This window comes from Danaus plexippus, chromosome 10 (genome assembly GCF_018135715.1).
Source record: "Danaus plexippus chromosome 10, MEX_DaPlex, whole genome shotgun sequence".
Taxonomy (NCBI): domain Eukaryota; kingdom Metazoa; phylum Arthropoda; class Insecta; order Lepidoptera; family Nymphalidae; genus Danaus; species Danaus plexippus.
The window spans coordinates 6332830-6356121 of NC_083543.1; the positions used below are offsets into that span (position 1 = coordinate 6332830).

The window sequence follows — 23292 nt, forward strand, 5'->3', positions numbered from 1 at the left end:
TTATAGAAGCTTTTAACTATTTATGTCCTCTCACAACCTTTATATTATCGTGCAAGACTTCATGAAAGCAGATAGATGTGCTTTCTATAATGTACAAAAAATCAGCTCTTCCGAAAATTTAACGAGCACACTATTAAGGTTCTAATTTTTTTAAATAATGTCTATTTTAGTTAAGATTGTTAATGATGTGAGGAATATAACATTTAATAGTGACCATTTTACTAGTTATATTTAGTGAAAATAACTATTTATTTTACTAGTTTCTTTATTATGTCGTCACATGAAATAACGTAAATAAAGACTTTTATTTCATCAAACGAAAGTGTTATCCCTTTTTTTTAAACTAAAAATCAGCTTAGTAATTTGTCAACTGTTCAATATTTGGCACACTCTTAACACAGCAGAGTGGCGCAGTGGAAGCGTGCTGGGCCCATAACCCAGAGGTCCGTGGATCGAAACCACGCTCTGCTATATTTTTTATGTTTAACAACCCTTTATATTTAATTGAAATTGAAATGAATGATTTTAAATTTTACGGTACCTACTACGCAGTACCTAGATTTTTCATTGGTTGGTAAATATGTAAGGTTGTCTCTAAGAAAGCTTTAGTTTTCCGTTTGGTGTGGTCACTCTATGTACTGATGGAATATAGTCAGAGAAAGGATTCGAATAAAATAAATAATTCCCGAATATTATATATTTTTCTTTATAAATCAAATTTGTCTGTCCGATTTGTCGGTGTTTTATTTGTGCGGTGTCAATGAAATGATTTTGTATTTTCCTAATGCTTCTTAGTTACGAAAGATTTAATGCCAAGGTAGATATGGAATTTTAAAAGTGAAATTATTGTAAATTTACTTTATTATTTTAATACAAGCAATAATAATGAGTGGTTTTATAATCCACAAATAAAATATTGACAGCGCAATTGGATTCACGTATATTTATTGTACAATATCTAAAATTTTGCCAAACATTGCCAGGAACATCGCTTATCAGTTCAACAAACCGTGTAATTTGAATCTACATATTTTACCATTCAATGATGTCCGATTGAAATTACCAAAACCACTAATCTGCGTTATCTGAAAGCTATGGTATTTAATTTTGCCAGGGTTAATGACATACAAAACATTAATATAGATAATAGTAAATAAAATTTCAAATATATCTGTTTTATTCATTATCGAACACATGTCAGAAACACACAAAAAACAAATAATAATATTAAAATTTCCATATATCTAAGTTACGCTGCTGAATTTAATTCTTACTTTGTTTTAAATCTAGTTTTGTACGTGGTGTTGTAAGTGAAGCACACACTGTATAAGGACAGCACCTTCCACGAGATTGAATTTACTTTATTGCAAAATAAGCATTGCACACAAATAGTAATTAGTAGTAATGAAGTACACGGTTTTGTACTACAAAATAAAATATAGCCCTACGTACGTAATACATGTAAATATATACATATATATTCAATTTCTATTTTAATTCCATTATGTATAATCAATCGGATAAAGAGCAAATGTGTTCAAAAACAAAGATTCCCTTTTCTATTTATTTAATACCAAAATTGATTATTTTTAATGAGAAAAAAATTTCACTCATTATTTACGTTTATTTTCAATATCGGTGGCCGATTAAACGTCAATATTGCTTTCCATATTCTGTATTGTTATAAGTAATCTCTTCTGTATGTTCGTACTTCTATAATAGAATTATAAGTATGTTGTTATCAAAGTAAGTGCCGCTATCAAAGAGCTCGATTTGCTCTCACATAATACTTAAAATAGTACAGTAACGAATGAAACTATAAAAAATATCTATATCCAATTAACATTCCTTTTAACGAATCTCTGAAAAAGCAGTGAAAAATAAAATAAGAGGTAGGTAAATTGACGGCTTATCGCGGCAGCAATTTATTCAAACGACCAATAAATATTCAGGAGTAATTATTCTGCGGCCAAACTGAGGGCGGCTTGCACCTGATTTTTGTATTGTTTAACGTTGACTATAAACAGAGTCAGATTTGTTCCTTACTATGTACCTGGATTAACAATAAGGAATTGTAAAATAACAATGAATTTCAATGCTAAACAAATAAAACATTGTGAAATAATTAATTCATTTAAATGGTCAATTGTTAAGCGTCCTTTGTTAAACATTTGTTTCTGATCAAGTCATTGTAAAAGATTCCAGTGTAAACATTAATACGAGTAAAAATAAACATATTCGTCTTCGAAGAGCTATTGTAATATATTATTTTATGCACTTGGATCGAAGGATATGCCTTAATAAGTTTAACAACGTATATATAAACAATTCCTTAACACACAAGAATTGATTTTCGAAGTCACTGAAATATATCTATCAAATAAGAACTTTCTGTATTTTGTAAAATAAAAAAATAAAAAAAAAACGCACTTAACATAAAATAAACACTCACTGACATTTATTACTTTAAATACTGTTTATACGTTGAAATGCAATAAATTTGTAAATTGGATAAATTATTTCTCGTAATTATTAGAATGAGACAATATGATAGAAATATAAAGCTTTTATTTTTTAATACGTAGTTTCTATATTGTTTAATAGATGTAGTTTTCATCGTTTGTACGATCAGATGGTATGTGATATTAAAGTAATGATTTTATTGTGTCGTAAATACGTGAAAATTAATTAATATCAAAGAAAATCTCTGAGTTTTATGAGCCAATATTCAGGTAGCTGTCAGTTTCATTTTTATTTTCTTGAAAAAAAAAGATACGATAATATAGAGCTGAGTAAGTTAATCCTTAAGGAAGGATAGCAAAATTGTATTAGATCGCCCACACAAAAAAGGTTACTCAGATTCAGAGTTAATAAATTGATGCCGGGCCAGCGTATTACTTTAAATAATACTAATATTTTATTTTTCACATATAACAATAAATACAGAAGAAGAGATAACTAGTAGTCTAGAAACATTTAAAAAATGAGAAATGTCGGTACACTAATATAAATATATATATTTTAAAGGTGAAATTAGAGTGACATTTGATTTCAGTAATATTTTTTTCCATCACTGTTGCTTTTTATATAGTTTTTGTAGAGAAAGCTTAAAAACAATATAAATAATATTTTTTTAAACGAAAAAGAAACAGATATATATTTTTAAAATCAATGTGTTCATATATTGTCTAATGAATGTTTACATATGTTGCTGATACGGATTATAAAACGCTAAGACTTGCAAAAACACTATATATAACATATATATATATATATATATGTGTGTGTGTGTGTGTGTGTTTGTGGATGTACTTGAGAACATTCAACACACGGTAGATAGATTAGAAATCAAACTTTTAATTAATCCTTTATTCGTTTTGTACGCTTGGAACAAGTTTGTATCTACATATGATGTGTTTCCCGTGTCTCAGGGAACGACCTACGTTAATGTAATTTAAAGCCTCACGTGTTATCGACCTTACCAACAAGTCATACTTTTCTTATTGTTCGTATCAACTTGAACCCCCCCCCCCTCACCGACTGGCAATCGACTGGCAATGCCCTTTTAATTCCATAATGTGTGCAGACTTATGAATAAAAACTGTTAAGGGTACATATGTTCTGTGACCTAAAACCTAAAGTAATAATTTATTGTTAGTAGTAATTTATTCTTAGTATCAATAAAATAACACAAAAGATTAGACTTTGAATTTATTGAAGAATATAGAGTGACTTCGGTTTACTTAAAAATAAAACCCTCATTTCCTAAATCTAACCTTTTATCCTGAACTTTCCAAAGAGGCTTTCATTCCGATTTCCCATTAACAGAAATTTTCAGGAAAAATTTAACTTATAAATAACAATCGGAAAAATGTCACCTCATAAAGTTTCTACCCGAGTCACTCAGCTGCGTTTAAACAAACATTCGTCGCGAGAGGCGAGGCGATGAAGAATGACGGACGAGTTTAAAGAATAATAGAAGGTAAATGAAAACAGCGAAATATCTTTCATTTATTTTTTCTTTGAATGACGACACGCCGCCGAAGTTATAATGACTTCCTACAATTTTCTATTATGCGAGAGACAACAATGAATGTTCTGATAAAACGAGTTTATTCCAAGATTTGTCAGTAAATAAGTTATAGAACTTATATAAATTCCACGAGAAACATGTGAAAAATTTTACTATTGGTTTGAAATCATTTTTATTGTAACTTAGTTGCCTTTTTATTATATTTCAATGCATTTCTAAATGTAATTTTTAATGAAACACATGAGTTTCTTACATTAAGCTTCATAAAAGTGCTTCGAAATATATTTTTTTTTCATGAAAATACAATACGCTACGTTTTTTTTTAATAATACGTAAAGAACAAGTTGTACAAGGCTGTGTATTATAAAAAAGGATCAAATGATTCACAGATTTAAATTAAGCTTCTCTATATGAAAGCTTGCTTCATAATTGAAGGCTCAATAATTGCCATTATAGCGTCTTATTATTCTTAATAATAGTTAAAATACGATCCACAGCTAAGGTAGTTCTTTAAAAACTTCATTGAATTTCTCATTCATTGTTCATGAATACTTTGGAAGTTCAAAATTTATAACAAATTAAGAGCTCAAAGAACCTTTATCCAACTATTTATACCAGATATAATTTATAATTGAAAGAGGCATCTCCGCAAACGGAATAATGATGGGACAATTAAAAGTTGAACAAGGCGAAACGAGCCAAGGTATTGCTCCTACTCTTCTTTATAATTCATCAGAAATTACCTTCGGTGTAACTTGCGTGTTTGACCTTAATTTTAGGGATGTGTGGCACAATTGAACGCTAAGTCTTTTTTTCATCACTTTATTAACATAAATATACATTTTCAACCAAAATTACTAGTTATTTTAAATATATTTATTCGTATGATAATGTAATAAACACAATTTCTAAGTTGTAACATGAGGTAGCAAATCTTTTCTACAGGCTTAATACGATAACGTGCAAAGGTAATTGAATACATAAACTAGGAATTCTGCGAAAAGAAAATAGTATAAAACTAGAACAAGAAAGTATGAAATTACGAACTTGTGGTAAGAATACTGATATATTATAGTGACAAAACTAAAAGGTGCGTGTGTTGGATACTATTGCAGGTTCGACTCCGGATGATTCATTAATTTTGACGCCTCCAAATATTGAAATATACTTTTAGAAGTGCCTTCATTCATTCATTGACACGTTTATTGAAATAAATTATTAAAATAATGTCTGGCACGAAACCAATACGAGGAGGCTGATGATAATCTTAAAAATTATAGGTATTCCTATTGGGACAAAAGTCAAATCTTTTGTCTTCCAATTTACAAGGTTTCTATGTCCTTTCTGCTTAAAAAGGTAAATTTATTTCAAAAATCTAAGTTATTCAACATATTAGTTAGTAACATATTTAGCTTTTAGATAGTAATTAACACCTTACCATTAATAACAGTGAACTCTAAATTACAAAACATTTAGTTAAATCAATATTTTAATAAAAATTTTAAAATGATATAATGATAAATTTCTTTGCGTACGACCAGTTTTAAGTATCGCAACTTAATAACTAAAATATATTGTGTATTATTGGAGTTTTTATTGCTTTAAAGGCTTTTTCTTTGAACATTTTTACCGGTGTATGTATAATTAATCTTACACCCTCGCATACAGTTATAAACTTTTTTGAGCAAACTTTCTTTCAATATTTATTGGTTACATTGAAAAGCAAATACCTTTTTAAAATAATAAATCAAGGTAGTTAGCGGGAATGTTTTCAATTTATAAAAAATCAAACCAGGTTTTTCTTGAGGAAATGTAATAGAATTTTCGAGCGTTCCATGAGGGATAAGTTACGCAATTCCCTATTACCGCGTTCTTTTTAAGAAAATGAGATTTAAGCCTTCTATCATTGGGTTTTATAAAAAAAACAATATGACGTCATTGATCATGGCTGTTCAGAGTTTTTCGTCCCTCTTTCTTTTTTGTGGCAACGCCAATAAAGTCAGTGAAAAAAGTATTAGCAAAAAGGTGCTTCTATTCCGTTCGGGTGACACTCGCCGGAGGTCAAATAGTGAAATGGAACCGTTAGTTTCATTTAACTTTCAAATGACCGTTTCAACTCTTATACCATTAAGGCATATTTCTTTGATGCCTTTTCTCGGTTATAATTATAATAGCTTTCCTTATTTTCATAAGGAGGTATTGACGTGGTAAGTCTAGACTTAAGATTAAACCTTTTATTGCTGTATAACAACTTATTTATAACCTATAAAGTATTTGTTAGTTTTATTTTTATAGACGTTTTTAAAATATATGGTTAAATTTACATTATACATTATTTATTTGAAAAAATTTAAATTAATGTTAAGGAATGACGAAGAATATATTTTTCTAACTATTTGATTTGTTAAAGGATTTTGTTTCTTTTAATTTTTATTTTATTTCGTGAATATCACAATGAACTCCAAATATGCCGTTTATTGCTTGCTTTAATTATAATTTAATTTGGTACCTTAATAAATTTTCTGTTTAAACTATACATTTACATTTATATATTTCACGCTTAGAACTAAACAAAATTTAAATTGAGTGAATTTGGTTATGTCAAATACGACTATATGTGATGCTTATTAAATGAGATTTCAGTCTTATATCACTGTACAAAGTATTAATAAACGCATTTAATGTGAATTTTGTTGTTTGTTATAAAAAAATTATTTATGATATAAAATATCAAAATACATATAACACATTAAACATCTGATGTGCTAGAGCCTAGCTGTTGTCAGTTACTACAGTTCGAACATGGGCTGGCTCGACCGGGGAAGTACTACCCTCTCACAGAAGATCGGCAGGAAGTAGCCTTTTATGGCTGCGTTTCGTCCCATGAGTGAGAGAGCCGGTTGCCCCTTCCCTGTTCCTACCCTCTCCTGCAATTTCCTTATTCCCACCCCGCCCTTTTCATCAATAACCAAGGTTGGCAACGCATCCACAACATAAGATATGTTGTGGATGTCTATGGGCGACAGTGACTACTACCCATCAAGTAGGCCGTCTGTACGTTTGCCACCTCTCTTATAAAAAAAAACATTTTAATTTTTCAAAGGCAGAGTTTAATCACAAGCTGACTAACATATATAAGAACAAAACTGTCTAATTGTCTTTTATTAAACGAAAGAAACGCCTAAGTAATTTATTAACAACGGAAAATTTACGTAACTCAACAATCAAAACAAACAAAAGTTATTGAAACAAAACCATAGCATAGTTAAAAAACACAAAATAATTACTTAATATATACTTAAAGTTCTGTGTATGTTTAAATATGCAGAAAAAATATATATTGTGGCATATTTTGTGTTTTGTTGGTCACCCCAACCATCCTAGTAGCACCTCTGTCAATCATTACAGTTGCTTGTTGACGTTTTGACAGAGTTGACTTAACGATCACAAAACACCGCAAAAAAAAAGATCAGGCGAAAATGAGAGCTCTTTATAGTTGGCGATTTCAATAAATTGCTATAAAAACTGTAGGATCCACTACAGTGATATTGCTAATGATTTTCATAGCAAAAACCTGTTTTCTTTGTTCCTTATTTGACCTTTAGTAACAAGCTTTTTAGCATACAAAATAGCTACATGTATAAATTTTTATGAAGGATTTAATTTTAAAATCTTGATGCTACTCTTTTCTTTAAATCCTTTTGGGAATTTTAAAGAAAATATATAAAACAAAACACTTCCTCTATGGCTTCCAACCGCGTTTTTGTTAACATCGTATTTATTTTTCTCAGTTTTTCTAGCTGCATATGCTGTCGACCAATATTTTGTTCTGAAGTACCAGATGAAAGATTTTTATCTAGAACGTGTTATTCGCTAACTTTACGAAATATATATGAGAAAATTTATTGTTATTGCTGACCACCGACTCTAAAGTGTTGTAAGGTGTCTCGAGGAATTGTTGTATGATTTTGAAAGCATTTATTTTATTTATCAAAAGTTAAATTGTGATGTCAGGCACATATTTCACGCTTATGATCACACGACACCTGCTAACGCTAGTTTCTGTAACTTGTAATGGGAGTGACATAGGTTATATCATAGAATTAAATTATAAGGATCTGCTTAAAGCCAATTGAATGTGGTTTTAAACTGGCAAAATGAGTTGAAACGAGCGTTTGTAGTCGTAATGAGAAAATCATTTTGAAAACGCCGACTGTTTGTTGAAATATAATGATATCTGAATCTTTAAATACAATTGTTTATAAAATCAATGTCAATTGTTTTGTTTGGCACATTACTATATATAAAAAATAAGTCCTACTGTTGTAACTAACAATAATAACATGTATATGAATTGTCAGATAATTTCTAAATTATTTTTTTAAGCTACCCTAGTATGGGATTTTTTGTGTTGTACCTTCGGAACTATATTCTTAGAAACAAGGTAAGAATTGACTTTTTAAAAAATAACATTCGATACAATTCCACTGCAAATTTATTAAATTTACACAAAAATAAAAACAATTCTAAATGAATAACTTTCAACTATCTTGATTTAAACTAATCGTTAAATGAAATCCGAATATAATACAATCGAAAGATTTAAACACACTTCGAAAATCTACTAACGACTAAACTATCACACCAACGCGCGTTACGAACGAAAAAAGAGCCCTGATGTCCTCTGACAACGGCTTATATGTCGTTTGAGTCTCTCCTACCCTCTCATATTCCTACATTGATTCTCTTCTACCCTCTCATATTCCTACACGGCCTTTCCTGACATGAGCACGTCCCCGGGCTCCTTTGTGTTTAACTTTCTTGACGTCCAAAACGTAGTATTAGCACCAAGGGCAGGAAATTCTTTTCATTCGCACTAGACGTATTCAGTTTTGAATGTCTTGACATTCCAGACGGGCTTGATTGCGGCTCAGTCCCCTCCACAGGCAGGTCAACCTCCGGAGGCAAGTTGGCGTCATGACACAACTCTTCTCCCTCATTGTCTATGTCTGAAATTGAGAAATATAACGGCAGAAATCTTTTCGATTTTTGATTTAACTCAACAGTAACATCATGGTTAACGTCAATGTAAAGTGAGCTAAACAAACATAGCCCACACAAAGTGGTTGTAAAACATCCCAATAACCAACCACTTGGGGCGGGACTTGTCGGAAGATCGCCCCCTCACACCTCGTCAGAGACCCACAAGGAATTGCTTGAGGCATGACTTGGTGTGTGTGTGAAGGTTATTATAAAAACATGTTCCAAAACATACCATCTGATACAGGCAATGTTGGCCGACCAACATCCATAAATAAACTCATGATCTTTTACAACCACACCTCGATAGACAACTCACTATCAAAGTCAAGCTTCCGAACATACTAAATTAATTCCTAACCAAGAGACCAGATCCTCAGGATAACGTATCCGATGCACTCCAAGATAAACAATTATCCCAGGCCTATGGTCCCTCCTGGGATAACCGAACCCGATGCACTCCAAGGTAAACGGCTATCCCAACCTAAGCGTCCCCTCCGGGATAACCGGCCCGATGCACTCCAAGGCAATCGGTTATCCCAGACACAACACCACTTCTAGGACAACCGGGCCCGATGCACTCCAAGGCAAACGGTTGTCCCAGGCACAGCGCCACTTCTGGCATAGCCTGTCCGATGCACTCCAAGACAGCTATCCCAGACCCAGAGATCTAACCTCTAATACAGCGTGTCCGATACACTCCAAGACAAACGCTCACATCGTAACAAGTAACTCATGTCTCCTCGCTTTAACCCCAATACATTTAGAGATTTGTGTCAAAACAAAATTAAAATAAATAACACAATGGGATTAAGTTTCAATAAAATCTCAAAAGGAGTTTTAGTCAAAATTTCAGGCAGAATAAGGCAAATACCTCACCATCAAAGAAAGCAGAACACACATCGGGAGTCCATTCTCACTTCCACGGGACCATATATTCCGCAGCTGCTCGAGTCGATTTGCCGTATGAGCCAGCTAACATCTGCAGCTCATATCGGCAGTGTGATAGTGTCTTCATAACCCGGTATGGTCCCCGCATACATGAGTCCAGCTTCCTTGTTGACTGAGCCACCTTGCTAAGAAAAACTAAGGAATTTAGTTCAAAAGAGTGAGCTGTTTACGTCTCTAGTTAGCATAGGCATCTTGACGAGTTTAGTTGGCACGAAGGAGTTTAGATGCCCTCTGACGACTCATTTGACGAAGGACTTCTCGATTACCACTTGAGCCTTCAACAGTAACGTCTCGTATCAAACTACGTATGAGCGGTGTGGCAGCTTCAGCACCTATAAGCAGGTTTAAAGCAGAATATTGAGTTGTCTTGCGTTTTGTTATGTTTAGGATCAGCTGTAACCTCAACAAAACAGCTGGCCAAGTCCTTGACCCAATTAATAAAATCAGTGCTTTGAAACATTGAAACATGCGTCCCCGATCAGTGACAATTAATTTTGGAGTTCCAAAGAGAGACACCATGGTAGTGAAGTGTTGCTTTAGTTCGTCAGTGTCTTGTCGGAACATGGGATACAATAAACAAAATTTTGAAAACGCGTCTATAATAATAAGTACATGACGGTGACCGTCAGTTTCTGGTAGGGGGCCCAAGGTGTCCATATGGACTGCCTCAAATGCTACGTCTGGTTTTCTCCCATGAATGAATGAGTCGTGAAAGAGCACGAGCTACCTTTTTATGAGAAAGGCAAACCAAACAATGGGAAATGTATTTTTTTTTCTTTGCAAATGTTCTCAACCCTGGGAACTAAAAGTGTTTTGTTATCAAGTCTACAGTTTTATCAACCCCTTGATGATCATGTTCGTCGTGAAAATACACATAAGACAGTCTATGGCCTTTTGGAATATAACAACAAAAATTAGGATTTTCACCAATAGGTGAGAGCTTGACTTAAAGGATGTCATAACGACTGAGGTTTAACTGCCCATTCACCAGTTTTTGTTTTAGAGAGTGAGTTTTCTCGTCAGAAGCCTGAGCAACTTGCGCCCAATTTAGCGGTCTTTTAATGGTACATAAGTTAACCGGATTGCGGCTAAGATAATCTGCATGGGACAAAAAACAACCTTTTCTATATTCCAGGTTAGAATCGAATTCTTGGAGGTATACCCACCACCGAGCCACCCTTGGCAACAAGTCTTTCTTACGTTGGGTAAGTTTTAACGCGTTACAGTCAGTAACCACGATGAAGTGTGCAACCACAAGATAACGCCTGAAATACTCTAATACCTTAATCACTGCCAGCGTCTTCAGTTCGTACGAGTGCTACTTCCTCTCAGCCCCCTGAGTGAGTCTACTACAATAAGGCAGTACTCGTTTACGATTTCCCTTATGCACTCTCATCATGACGACTCCGTAACCAATCGAGCTCGCATCTGTGTAGTATTTCTATTGGCAGCGTAGGATCATAAATGGCGAGTACTGGCTCACTTGTAAGACAATCTATGATGTAGTCACGAGCGGCCTGTTTTTCAGCACCTCAATGAAAGTTAATTTTTAGTAAGTGCCGCTATGCAAGCAGCCCTTTGGGCAAACCCAACTATATACCGCCTAAAATAGCTAGCTAACCCCAGAAATTGCCTTACTTGCTTAAGATTTTTTTTGTTCGGCTGAATCAATTAAGGCCCGCACTTTCTGACGACTTGGCCTATCCTGACCTTTACTAATCGTACGACCCAGGTATTCAATAGTGGTAGCTAAAAACGAGCATTCCTTTATTATTTGCTTTTCAAGCAAATCTGTTATTATATCACGACCACGGATCGTTTCAGCGTGTGAGAGTTGATATGACCGATTATACACAGGAATGCTGGATTTAAGTTTAATTGACATGCTACCTATGTTTACGGTTGATGTAGCAGTTCCCGTAATCAAGTACCGAGAGAATTCATTAATTATCCTCTTAGTAACCCTCTCTAAATAGTTACCTACCAGAGGTGTATCAATTGTCATCGAAACATCAGACTGAACAATCATCACCATTAATTCATAAAATATGTGCATGATTCGAGCCTAGATAACTTAACGCCCTCACTATTTGATAAACTCCCTGATAACCGTTCGATTTTGGGTCTCTTACTACACAAAGCTTCTTTTTGCCCCAACTGCCCACAGAAAAAGCACCTGATATCACTCAGATTACGTTTACGTGAATACTCCAGAGATCGTCTATCTGTCGTAACGTTTCACAATTCCGAACGCGAGTATAGTTGTCTCGAAACACTAATTGTATTTGGTTTAACATAGATTGAAAAGAATTCGACTAAATCATTCGGAAATAGTTTAGCATTTGTCGCCGTAGCCCTAATATTTGGATCAATGACACTGCGAATAATTATAACCGAAATAAGCTCCTCATCGAGTCCTTGCACTATACGTAAGCAAAGTATCGACCGGCGTACATATTACGCGTACGTTGGATAGTGATCGGAATTCTTAGACATAACTTCAAACAATATTCCAGCAAAATCTGGTACTTCAGGACATAAAGGTTTGAATTCTTTCTTAGAATTGGTCCAACTACGGTAGCTAGACACCCATTTATTGAGCCAAGATTTCGCATCCCCTAACAAACAATTTCCTATTCGTGAAAGGCATTCTAAATCATTCCAATTGTTTAAAACTTTCGCGCAATCAATTTGTATGCACTAATCGTCAAAATTGTGTAGATTTGGGTCAAAGTTCGAAATATAGTAATACCGAGATTTTTCAGCCGTACTAATTGATCTGATGGCACTAGCAATGCAATCGGTAACACTCGCCTGTACTAATTCCAACGGTATACCCGCGTCGCCTACTTGTCGTGATCGAGCGAGGTCTCGGATCCTGATGATGATAACATTCTGAATGGTAGCTTCACGTCAAGTCACATGCGTCGGAGAAACCAGATGCCCTATCGACGATAATTCACGCATTCTATAGGGTACACGACGATCGGAAACGCGAGATATATCGCGGACGCGCGTTGGTGTCTGCAACTGTCGTGATGACTGCCTATTACAAACGCTACCGGGCGTCAAACCTTTGTAACGCAATTCCTCATAGTCGTGTGAATTCACCGACGCGCGGTGCGGCATGGACGAAGCCCTTGTTTTCGCCTCTAACGTTTTAAGACGAGACATCATTGCCTCCATATCAAGTCTCAACATGTTATTCTCATCAAAGGATTACTCACGGGAACTATTACCCTGACTCTAGCTACGATCACGACGAGGATTACTATCAAGACCACTGCGGCTACAATTGCGTTCACATCAGACATTTTAGTAACAAAATAAAATAATTAAATAAGTATGATCGCTAGAAATTAACGTATCAACAAACAAACGCAATAAAAGCTTACTCACCGCTTAATCAAAGTAATTAACACAAATTAATATTCTCGATAATAACGTAACACGATATTTAAAATAACTCAGTGTCTAAAAAAAAAGTTATAAAGAAATATTTAATAAAACACAAAAAAAAAAAATGTGTGGGTAAATTGAAATAACAAGGCCTTACCAAACGGGGTTCTCAAGGTACGTATCGCACTTCTGATCTTAGAAACAAGGTAAGAATTGACTTTTTAAAAAATAACATTCGATACAATTCCACTGCAAATTTATTAAATTTACACAAAAATAAAAACAATTCTAAATGAATAACTTTCAACTATCTTGATTTAAACTAATCGTTAAATGAAATCCGAATATAATACAATCGAAAGATTTAAACACACTTCGAAAATCTACTAACGACTAAACTATCACACCAACGCGCGTTACGAACGAAAAAAGAGCCCTGATGTCCTCTGACAACGGCTTATATGTCGTTTGAGTCTCTCCTACCCTCTCATATTCCTACATTGATTCTCTTCTACCCTCTCATATTCCTACAATATATATAAAGCAGATAGATGTTTCATAAGAGTGAAACTAAAAAATTGTAAGTGTTGAACAAAATGGCCGTCATAAATGTTGTGATCAATTTGCAGAGTAAAGAAATATTACGTATAGTTCGGAATGTTTTGACTAAAATGGAAAATAAAGAGCTTTTTATTAATTACAGAATATCGACACATATTGGGTTCTTAAGACTTGAATACATGCTAATAAAAGTATTGTCTGTAATAGAATGTTTTGAATCAAATACAGTTATTTTTAATTACGATTAGAATACATTTTTAACTCATAGGAAGAGCAATGCATGGATTCAAAAAGATAATATTATATTACTATCCGTTCCATGGCTTCGGTTGGATGTATCGATTGTTTATTGTTCTGTGTAATCTGAAAGGACATGTTCTGCCATTCAATAGTCCTCTATGGAAATTAACATTGCCAAATAAAGTGCCACTAAAAGCCTGTGGTAATTTGTTTGAACGTTACAAAAGGGTCTAATATCTATACATATAAGTATATATGTATGTATATATTTACTTATTTATATATTATAAGCTTTTCCGCTTTAGAGCGCCGTATACAAGAAAATTTATGTATGGATAATAATGATTTCAACTTTTTGTTCATTTTATAAAAACGGTATAAGGTTATTGAAATCAATAAAAATTTAAAGTTTTTTTTTCATAAATTCTTTATCATCAAGTTATATAAAGAAATAAATTGAACAGATTATATAATTATCGATTATTATTTAGAAAAATAGTGTTCTGGTGTTTTTGACAGAAGATTGCGTCTAAACATATATCTTATTTTTTAAATAATCCATTAAAAGATTTATCTAATTATATTAAGGGAAATTTTGATGAATAAGACCTGTTAGTATGGATATCATATATATTTCCAAATCATACATTCAATCCTCGGTAAAACTCCGCCGGTTTGTTTCGTGAGTAACGGAACTATGTCATCAAATTATATTTTTATAAATGTGTACATTTTATTTATTATCTTCATTGTATAATTAATGAAACATGTTGTCACTATCCCTGGGGTAGTTTAAAACTCTTAGAATGCCATTAGTTTTGCTAGTAACCACGTATTCCGCAACTCACTGTAGGGTGAAATTGGTTTCTGAACACATGAATCAAAAGTTAATTTCGAGTTTTGAATTAAGAAATACAGTTTTCTAGCAAAACTATTATTAAATAAATACAAAGATAACAAATTTAAATATTTTCTTTTATATATGTATTGTTATATTTTCACATTAAAACTTATTATTAATATATATATAATAATATTTATTTTCATCGTTGTAATGTTATATATTTGTGAACCAAGTAATGCCAAAGGTTTCACGAAAATCACGAAATTTACTCAAACGTAAATTATCATATCATTATCATAATATAGAAATTAAATTCTAAAACTTATAATATATTCTTATTTCTTAAGCCTACGTGACCCTGATGTGGTAATTCTTGTATAGCATTCATATTAATTGGTATAAATTATTAATAATTAGTTTACCACAGTGAGGTGATGGTTCCGTGGCATGGATCAGCGATTAAATTTGACACTATTCGTACAACACTGTTGTCCGGTCGTTGTTTGTCAAAATTTTTAGTAAGTGTTCTCGTCAATGTTATTACCGGATTCGGTCAGTTCAAATAAAGGATTTTATTTATAAGTTGAATTGTCCCGAAAGAGATTGCGAAAAAGACCCAATAATATTGTACTTTCACATTGAAAACATTTTTTGTATTTTCATCAGCTCTTATAATCTATGAAAATAATATAATGTCCTTTAAAATAAGTAATGCTTTTTCGAATGATATAACAAAATAAAAAAAATATTATTAGCTGTTAGTTATGATAAGTATAAATGTTAAACAGTCACCAAATTGTCAGACATCTGAGTAGTCCATTTTGTAAAACATTTTACTATTCAGAAAAAGGCAAAAAAAAAAAAATTGATTACGTTTATGTTTTACTTCAGACAATATAAAATGATAACGATATTTGATATAATCAAAAGTTTTATTATTATATAACATTTTAAAGTTTTCACATTTGACATAAAAACGTCTAGTTACTAAAGTATATTTTATTTCGATAGAAACAATGCAAAAATCAGGTGCGAAAGCCCGTTCTGTTTGGTCGCGGAACAATTACTGCTGAATATTTATTGGACGTTAGAATAAATTGCTCGCTGCGATAAAACGCGAACTTACCTTTTATTTTGTTCCACACTGCCATTTTTCAGTATTCGTTAGAGGACATATCCTCTAACGCAATATAATACGCGAAACAGAGGGGGATATATATATCAAGAGTAGCGTTTACAACTTGCTCCGCGCAAAAAACAACCTAGCATATTTAAGCATCTTTGCCGTACGTTACTCACTAGTTAAGAACATAAACTCATTAAAACATAGTACCTTGAACAGACTTGAGGTCACGAAAATGTTAAACTATATTCACTGCGATTTTTAAAGTCATTAGAATATCTATAAGAACCCAAAGGATCAAATGGTACGCTACAGACCTCTCTTCATCTACATTATAAGTTTAGTTCATTGACTGTAATGATATATAATTTGATTATTTTCGCCTTACGTACACAAAAATTAAATTTAAAGATATCAAGTTTAAAATTTGCTTTTATTAAAGTGTTATGGCTAGTATCAAATCCATAGTACTCCTTTATTTCTTCTTCCTAAGTCTTACGATCACAAACTTTCTTTAATATATTGCATGCACGTGGCTCCCTAAATCTCGCTAACTGACGACTTATTGCTTCTTAACATAAATGTAAGTAATGGATCTTGAAAAATTGTTAACTACCCGTCTTATAAATTACGTCAACTGAGGGTAATGAAAAATTACTTATGCCAATAGGGTAGCTAAAGTTGGGGTACATTTTTCCACATACATTTCATAAAAGCTTTATACTGTATTCATCATATATATCGGATTTTATTACAAATTCATTATTTTAAAGACAGGACGCCAGCCTTGCTGGCGTCTCTAATGTCACTTGTTTCAGTACGTTCCAGATATTTTAAAATGACACTTCAATTCTTCTAAATGTTCTTGTATTTCTCGAAGATTCTTCATAATCACATTCTTTATGCTCCGCACTCGCTGAACTCTGCAGTCCTCCGTCGTGCGTCCAGACGTCATATTTAAACCAGAATTCAAACATAGTTCTATTCTCTTTGATTTCGTTTTACTTTTAACAATAGTAACGACGACCAATAAGGTGTTATAATAATTGGTGCCAGTTATTTTCATGTTGCATCCGTCGTTGAAGCTGCTTGCGCCGATACGGCCATTCTGGCAGGCGGTGCGTGCTCTGCACCTGCCTGGTGATGTGTTCTCTCTTGCTTAGCTTTCGTAATGTTCTCGTACCCGTTGCAGGTCTCGTAGAGTATGGGCCAGGTTCAAGAATTGATGCTTCATCGTCCGAAGTCATGCCGATACGGTTATACTGATGCGTGCTCTGCATTGTTTTCTGTGATAACAGAGAGATACTTATGTAGTCTAGGTACTTCCACAGTAAACCTAGATAACTTTATATTGTTATAGTTATGGTTAACAAATTTGTTGTTGTCGTATGGGTTACGTTGTTTATTACGACTCATCGTGAGACGAAATCATAATATCAGGTCCAATTATTTAATCTACTTATGGCTTTGGGGCGTCACACGAACATTCATAACATGTCATAGGACGTCTCCATCCGTCTACATAATTGTATTCTTTTTTTTTTTTTTTATTTTTCTTTCTTTATTTGTTTGGCGTAAGACGTCTCCACCCATGTACAATATTTTATTTTATTATTATTTTTTTTTTTTTTCGTAAGACGTCTCCACCCGTCTACATAATTGTTTTTTTTTCTTTATTTGTTTGGCGTAAGACGTCTCCACCCATGTACAATATTTTTTTTTTCTTTTTTTTTTTCTTTCTTTATTTGTTTGGCGTAAGACGTCTCCACCCATGTACAATATTTTTTTTTTTTTTTTTTTTCGTAAGACGTCTCCACCCGTCTACAATATTTTTTTTTATTAATTATTATTATTATTATTATTTTTTATTTTTTTTTTGTTATGGTTCGGATCCGCACGCCAAATGCATCTTTTATAGTAATATATCTCAAACTAGGTGTTAGACAATCACATTACTAGCAATGATTTATGTAATGCGTTTGAATGAAGCAATTTGAACAAAATGAAATACGCTCACCGGATAACTATTAGGTAGGCGAACCGTCCACCTAACTGCTTGCTTAGTAATTCTGTGTCGTCCCTCAGATGCTGTGAAGTCTCATCGTAGCTGGTCATGTGCCACATTCGTAGCTGGTCATGTGCCACATTTCGAAGTCATCCATTGTCTAAAATCACTTTACAAGATATTAATCATTCTCAATTATTTTCTGGATTTTGTATAGTTCACAAAATTTTAAATATAGGGATATCCGATTTCTGGGGTTATATTTTTATTATTACAATATCTCCCTTCTGGAATCTTTTAATCGTAGCTCGACCTCTCAAAAACCTAGCTTTGTATCTTCTCTCCGCCTCGACCATCCTGTTTTGAATGTGTTGGTGCATTACTTCGATTTAAACGGACTGATTGTTGAATTGTAATCTAAACTGTCAAAGCATAATTGACTTGTTGGTATGTGCAAAACATCGGCAAGGATACTAAATTTTCCACATGTATTCTTATCACGTAATAAATCTGCTCCGGTTAATATATCAGTAGTCGTTTCAAAACCTGGAACTATAGAAAATTATTTCTACATTAATAACTATTTAACTATTTATTGAAATAGTAAGGTCCGATCTCAATCCACGCGAATAGTTTACGATTTGTTTTCTACTCCCAGAGATTTTATTTGCAATTGATTCTTTTATACTCACCACTGCAAACTTGCTTTTAATTTAGGGTACATTTACCAGTCGATATTGAATTGAAATTCGGCGTCATCTTCTTTTTCTCGTCGGAAACACGATTCAAACGCATGATCACGGTTAGCAGAAAAGGAACAGAAATTAGTTATATTCGCAATAGATGTATTTGATCAGGATTTTGGAGTCGAGTATGATTTCGTTTGAATTACAGCATCGTTTTTGTAGAGGCACTGCCGTGTGTTAACCAGACATGTTGCAAATATTACTGTGAAGAGTATGTCTATTGTCGTATTTAAATAAAGCAATGGTCTTAGTAGTTTGATATTAAAATCATACGAGTTCTTATAGATGGAGTGAGTACCTTTCTACTCAAGTCTTCCCAAGGCCTCCCTACGTCATCTCATGGTATTCTTAAGGATACAGCAAGGACCTGTGGTTGGCTCAAGAGTAACACGCGATTAGTTCAGAGGTACGCTCTCCACATCTGTGGTGTAGACTTGTCTTCTCACGGCTCCACAAGGCATCCCTACGGAATCTCATGGTTCTCTTATGGATACATCAAGGACCCGTGGTTAGCTCAAGGGTAACACGCGATTAGCTCAGAGGTCACGCTCTCCAGATCTGTGGTGTATATTTGTCTTGTCACGGTACCACAAGCCTTCCCTACAGAATCTCATGGTTCTCTTCAGAATACATCATGGACACGAGGTTAGCTCAAAGGATAATAACAAATGTTAGCTATGGTCTCACGTAATGCCTCTTGTGTAGATGTTGCAACTAACCAATCGTCTGCACACTTTCTAGCTCGCTCCTTTAAAAGACTTTAATTCTAATGTCATAGTTACTGATTTGGTACGTATTTACAGCCGTAAAGATGCGTTTGAATCAATCCCGAACACACACACTATCACCGGGATCAAAAGATGATAAAATTAATATGATCTTGTTAGTAATTTTAATCGTATCCCTTGTTTTTTTTAGTAGCAAACGTTCGGTCACGCTCTGCATTGTTGACATCCTTTGCATGAAAGACTGAGGAGCGTTCTTCATTACGCAAGTTCTCCGGATGATTATTGTCTTGAGCTGGATCAGGATTTACAAATACACTAAGACCGGCAGTAACTGATCACAGGAGCGATCCCACTTCTGATATCGGATTTTATTACAAATTCATTATTTTAAAGACAGGACGCCAGCCTTGCTGGCGTCTCTAATGTCACTTGTTTCAGTACGTTCCAGATATTTTAAAATGACACTTCAATTCTTCTAAATGTTCTTGTATTTCTCGAAGATTCTTCATAATCACATTCTTTATGCTCCGCACTCGCTGAACTCTGCAGTCCTCCGTCGTGCGTCCAGACGTCATATTTAAACCAGAATTCAAACATAGTTCTATTCTCTTTGATTTCGTTTTACTTTTAACAATAGTAACGACGACCAATAAGGTGTTATAATAATTGGTGCCAGTTATTTTCATGTTGCATCCGTCGTTGAAGCTGCTTGCGCCGATATATACAATTAATACAATTAACAATACTTTTAAAGATTCTGATATGTGTTCCACTATATATTTTTAATTTAACACAATTTTCATAAATAATATATACATGCATCCTAATACGAAAGTCTTTCAGATTCATTGAAGCTGTAGAATCATATTTTAAAAACTTCTTTACCTTATAAATTTTACAGCAAATTATGATAAAATAATACATATGTATAAATAACCAAGTACAGAGCTAACAATAGCAAAATGAAGTTCACAAACTTTGAGTTTGTATCTGAAGAAGCAACGGAAGTATAGTTTAAGAAATATTTTAAATCAAAATAGTTGAATTATATGTATATTTATTATATTTTCAATGTTTAAGAAAGAGAAACTAATTAAAGCTCAGAATTGAGAAAGGCCACAATGGTATTAAGGATTTAAAATAAATCTATAAGTTTTATCCTTAATTTTATTTGCTTCCATTGTTATATGTTAATTGTAAGTACTCTTTCACATTCAGGATAATATTTCATAAACAATCTAGTCCTTAAACATCTTTTGTTGTGCTGACGATGTATCGTAAATAGAAGTGAAAAAAGTCACAGAAAACTTTAGTGTGAAAGGACACAAACTCTCACAGAAGACAGTCATCCGACCTCAAGCACTTTGTGAAGTTTGTCTTGTGGTGCATCATCATAAATCACTCTTAATGCGGCGTCACAGTGATAGCCCTCGTGTTTGCAGTTTATTTTCTCATATGCATAGTAATCAAATTTAAATATATCGTTTTCCTCTATATATTTGGAAGTAATATTTTTGTAGTTTTTACGGCACCCGTTATTTTTAAATTTATATATAAGGTTCAATACTAACAATAATCTTCTTCCTAGGACCATGTTTCACCTTATTATGATAATTGTTAGATCATATGTTTACAAATATTAAAATATTTCATTTATAAGAATGAGTATAGCATAAAAAAAACAACTGTTTTAGGCATTGAGTTGGTGACTATCTATCTATGGCTACTTGAACCCAATACCTAATGTGAAGTGCCAGCAATATATCTACTGACAAGTTTTTCGTATATAAATAATAGTTAAATCCTAATTAACTTATAAAATATAACGTTCGTACCCAAGTTCAGCTAACTCAAACCTCGAAAAGACACAGTGATGACGTGAATTAATTATAATTAATAAATATTAAAATATATTGCTGTTAATTTTAATAAGAAGAGAATAAAAGTATAACAAACTATGATAATTTTAGGTCCAACAAAACACAAAATAATCATTCAGCGCCAATGCAATACCTTTAAAATTTACGTCTAGAAGTTTAGACTACTTACTTTATAAAAATTAAACAAGTGCGAGTCGGATTCGCCCATGAAGGGTTCCGTAGCAGCAAGTAGATGACATAATAAAAAAGTTACTGTAGTGCGTTGTAGCTTTGATCGATGTTTTATAAAAAAAAAATATCTTGGTTTTACATAGTGTTTGTATGAAAGACAAAGTTGTATAAGCGGCTTTTGAAAATGTATTATTTCTTAAAAACTCATAATGATATATCATTCATAACAAGTTTCTTTGAAAGCTTACATTTAAATCTACAGCATATATTTATTTAGTTTTCTCACTCTCTTATTTTAAAAGTTAGAGGGGGGGGACACTCATTTTTCCTCTTTGGAAGCGACTATCTATCAAAAAATTGATTTTGATAAAAAATGATTTCCGGGACCCATATGTCTTTTTTAAAGCCCTATCCATAAACACTCATTACGTATAGGTTAGGTGAAAAAAATATTTTTGAGAATGAGTTCCATGTATGGAGTGCCCCCCCCTAATTATTAAATTTATTAATTTTTACTCAAAATTCCAATAGCGGTTACCAGAATACATCAACCTACAAAGTTTGAACTAAGTAGACCAAACGGTTTAGTAAATAAATGGCTGTGACATACGGACGGACAGACAGACATGACGAATCTATAAGGGTTCCGTTTTTTGGCATTTGGCTGTGGAACCCTAAAAATTTGATTATTTCTCGGAGTTGACTTCTTATGTATTGTTCAAACTTTCTGAAAATATATAATAATATATTATATGATACAGGAAGACAGTAGGTAAGTTCAAGTTATAATGAGAAGATTAAACTATGTTTGAGATTATAAAAATAAACTAAACTTTTACAGGGTGTTTAACTTATATTATTTGTTGTTATGATAAAAAAGGTGTTATAATTGAAATAAGCAAGAAAAAAGTTTGATTGCTTCTCTGACATCCCATCAAGTATATATTTATATAATATGCAGTCTATTTCTTAAAATATACATTGTTAATGTTTGTAAGAAATCGATTTTTTATTGTTTTGGTAAATTAATTTCTCAAAATATTGCTTTTTTTCGCAGTACATTATCAGACCTTCGTGCATTTAGGGGCGTGATGTGAGTCGTAAATCTCAAACGACTACTGCCTCAGATCTGCTGACCAACACAACATCAATTCAAGTTTTGCTAGGGCAGCGGGGTCACTTCCGATGCTGGTAAGAATATTATATATATGCTTTCTATTTTATTGATCTTTAACTGTGGAGACAAGTATAGAGCCAACGAGAAATTACAACAACGTTCTTAAAAAATTACTATCCTAGTGCGATACTACAATAAATATAATAAACAATTAAGTAAAAGATTCTCTGGTGATATGTCAATTTAATTATGTTAATTAATAACTTAACTGAACTATGAAATGTATGTTAAATTTTTATTTATTAGAAAATAGTCCTGACTCAGGAAAAAGTTCAAAGCAGATTACAAAAAATCAAAGTTGATTATGATAAAGTAAAGCGATTGAAATATTAATGGATCATCATGTTGCGATACACGCAGAAACAAATCTTTAAACGATCGTTTATCAATGTTT

At 33.0% G+C, this 23292-nt stretch overlaps 1 long non-coding RNA gene and 1 other non-coding gene across 2 annotated transcripts; one reads left to right on the forward strand and one right to left on the reverse strand.

Annotated features, from left to right (window-relative positions):
* Positions 1–399: 399 nt before the first annotated feature.
* On the forward strand, positions 400–471 carry Trnam-cau (transfer RNA methionine (anticodon CAU)). Its single transcript has one exon. It is a non-coding gene; the product is annotated as a tRNA-Met (tRNA).
* A 16647-nt stretch (positions 472–17118) lies between these two features.
* Positions 17119–19203, reverse strand: LOC133318982 (uncharacterized). The gene is made up of 3 exons (XR_009752699.1): positions 18925–19203; positions 18209–18748; positions 17119–17477 (listed from the first exon to the last, which is right to left on the reverse strand). It is a non-coding gene; the product is annotated as an uncharacterized LOC133318982 (long non-coding RNA).
* Between the last annotated feature and the right edge of the window lie 4089 nt (positions 19204–23292).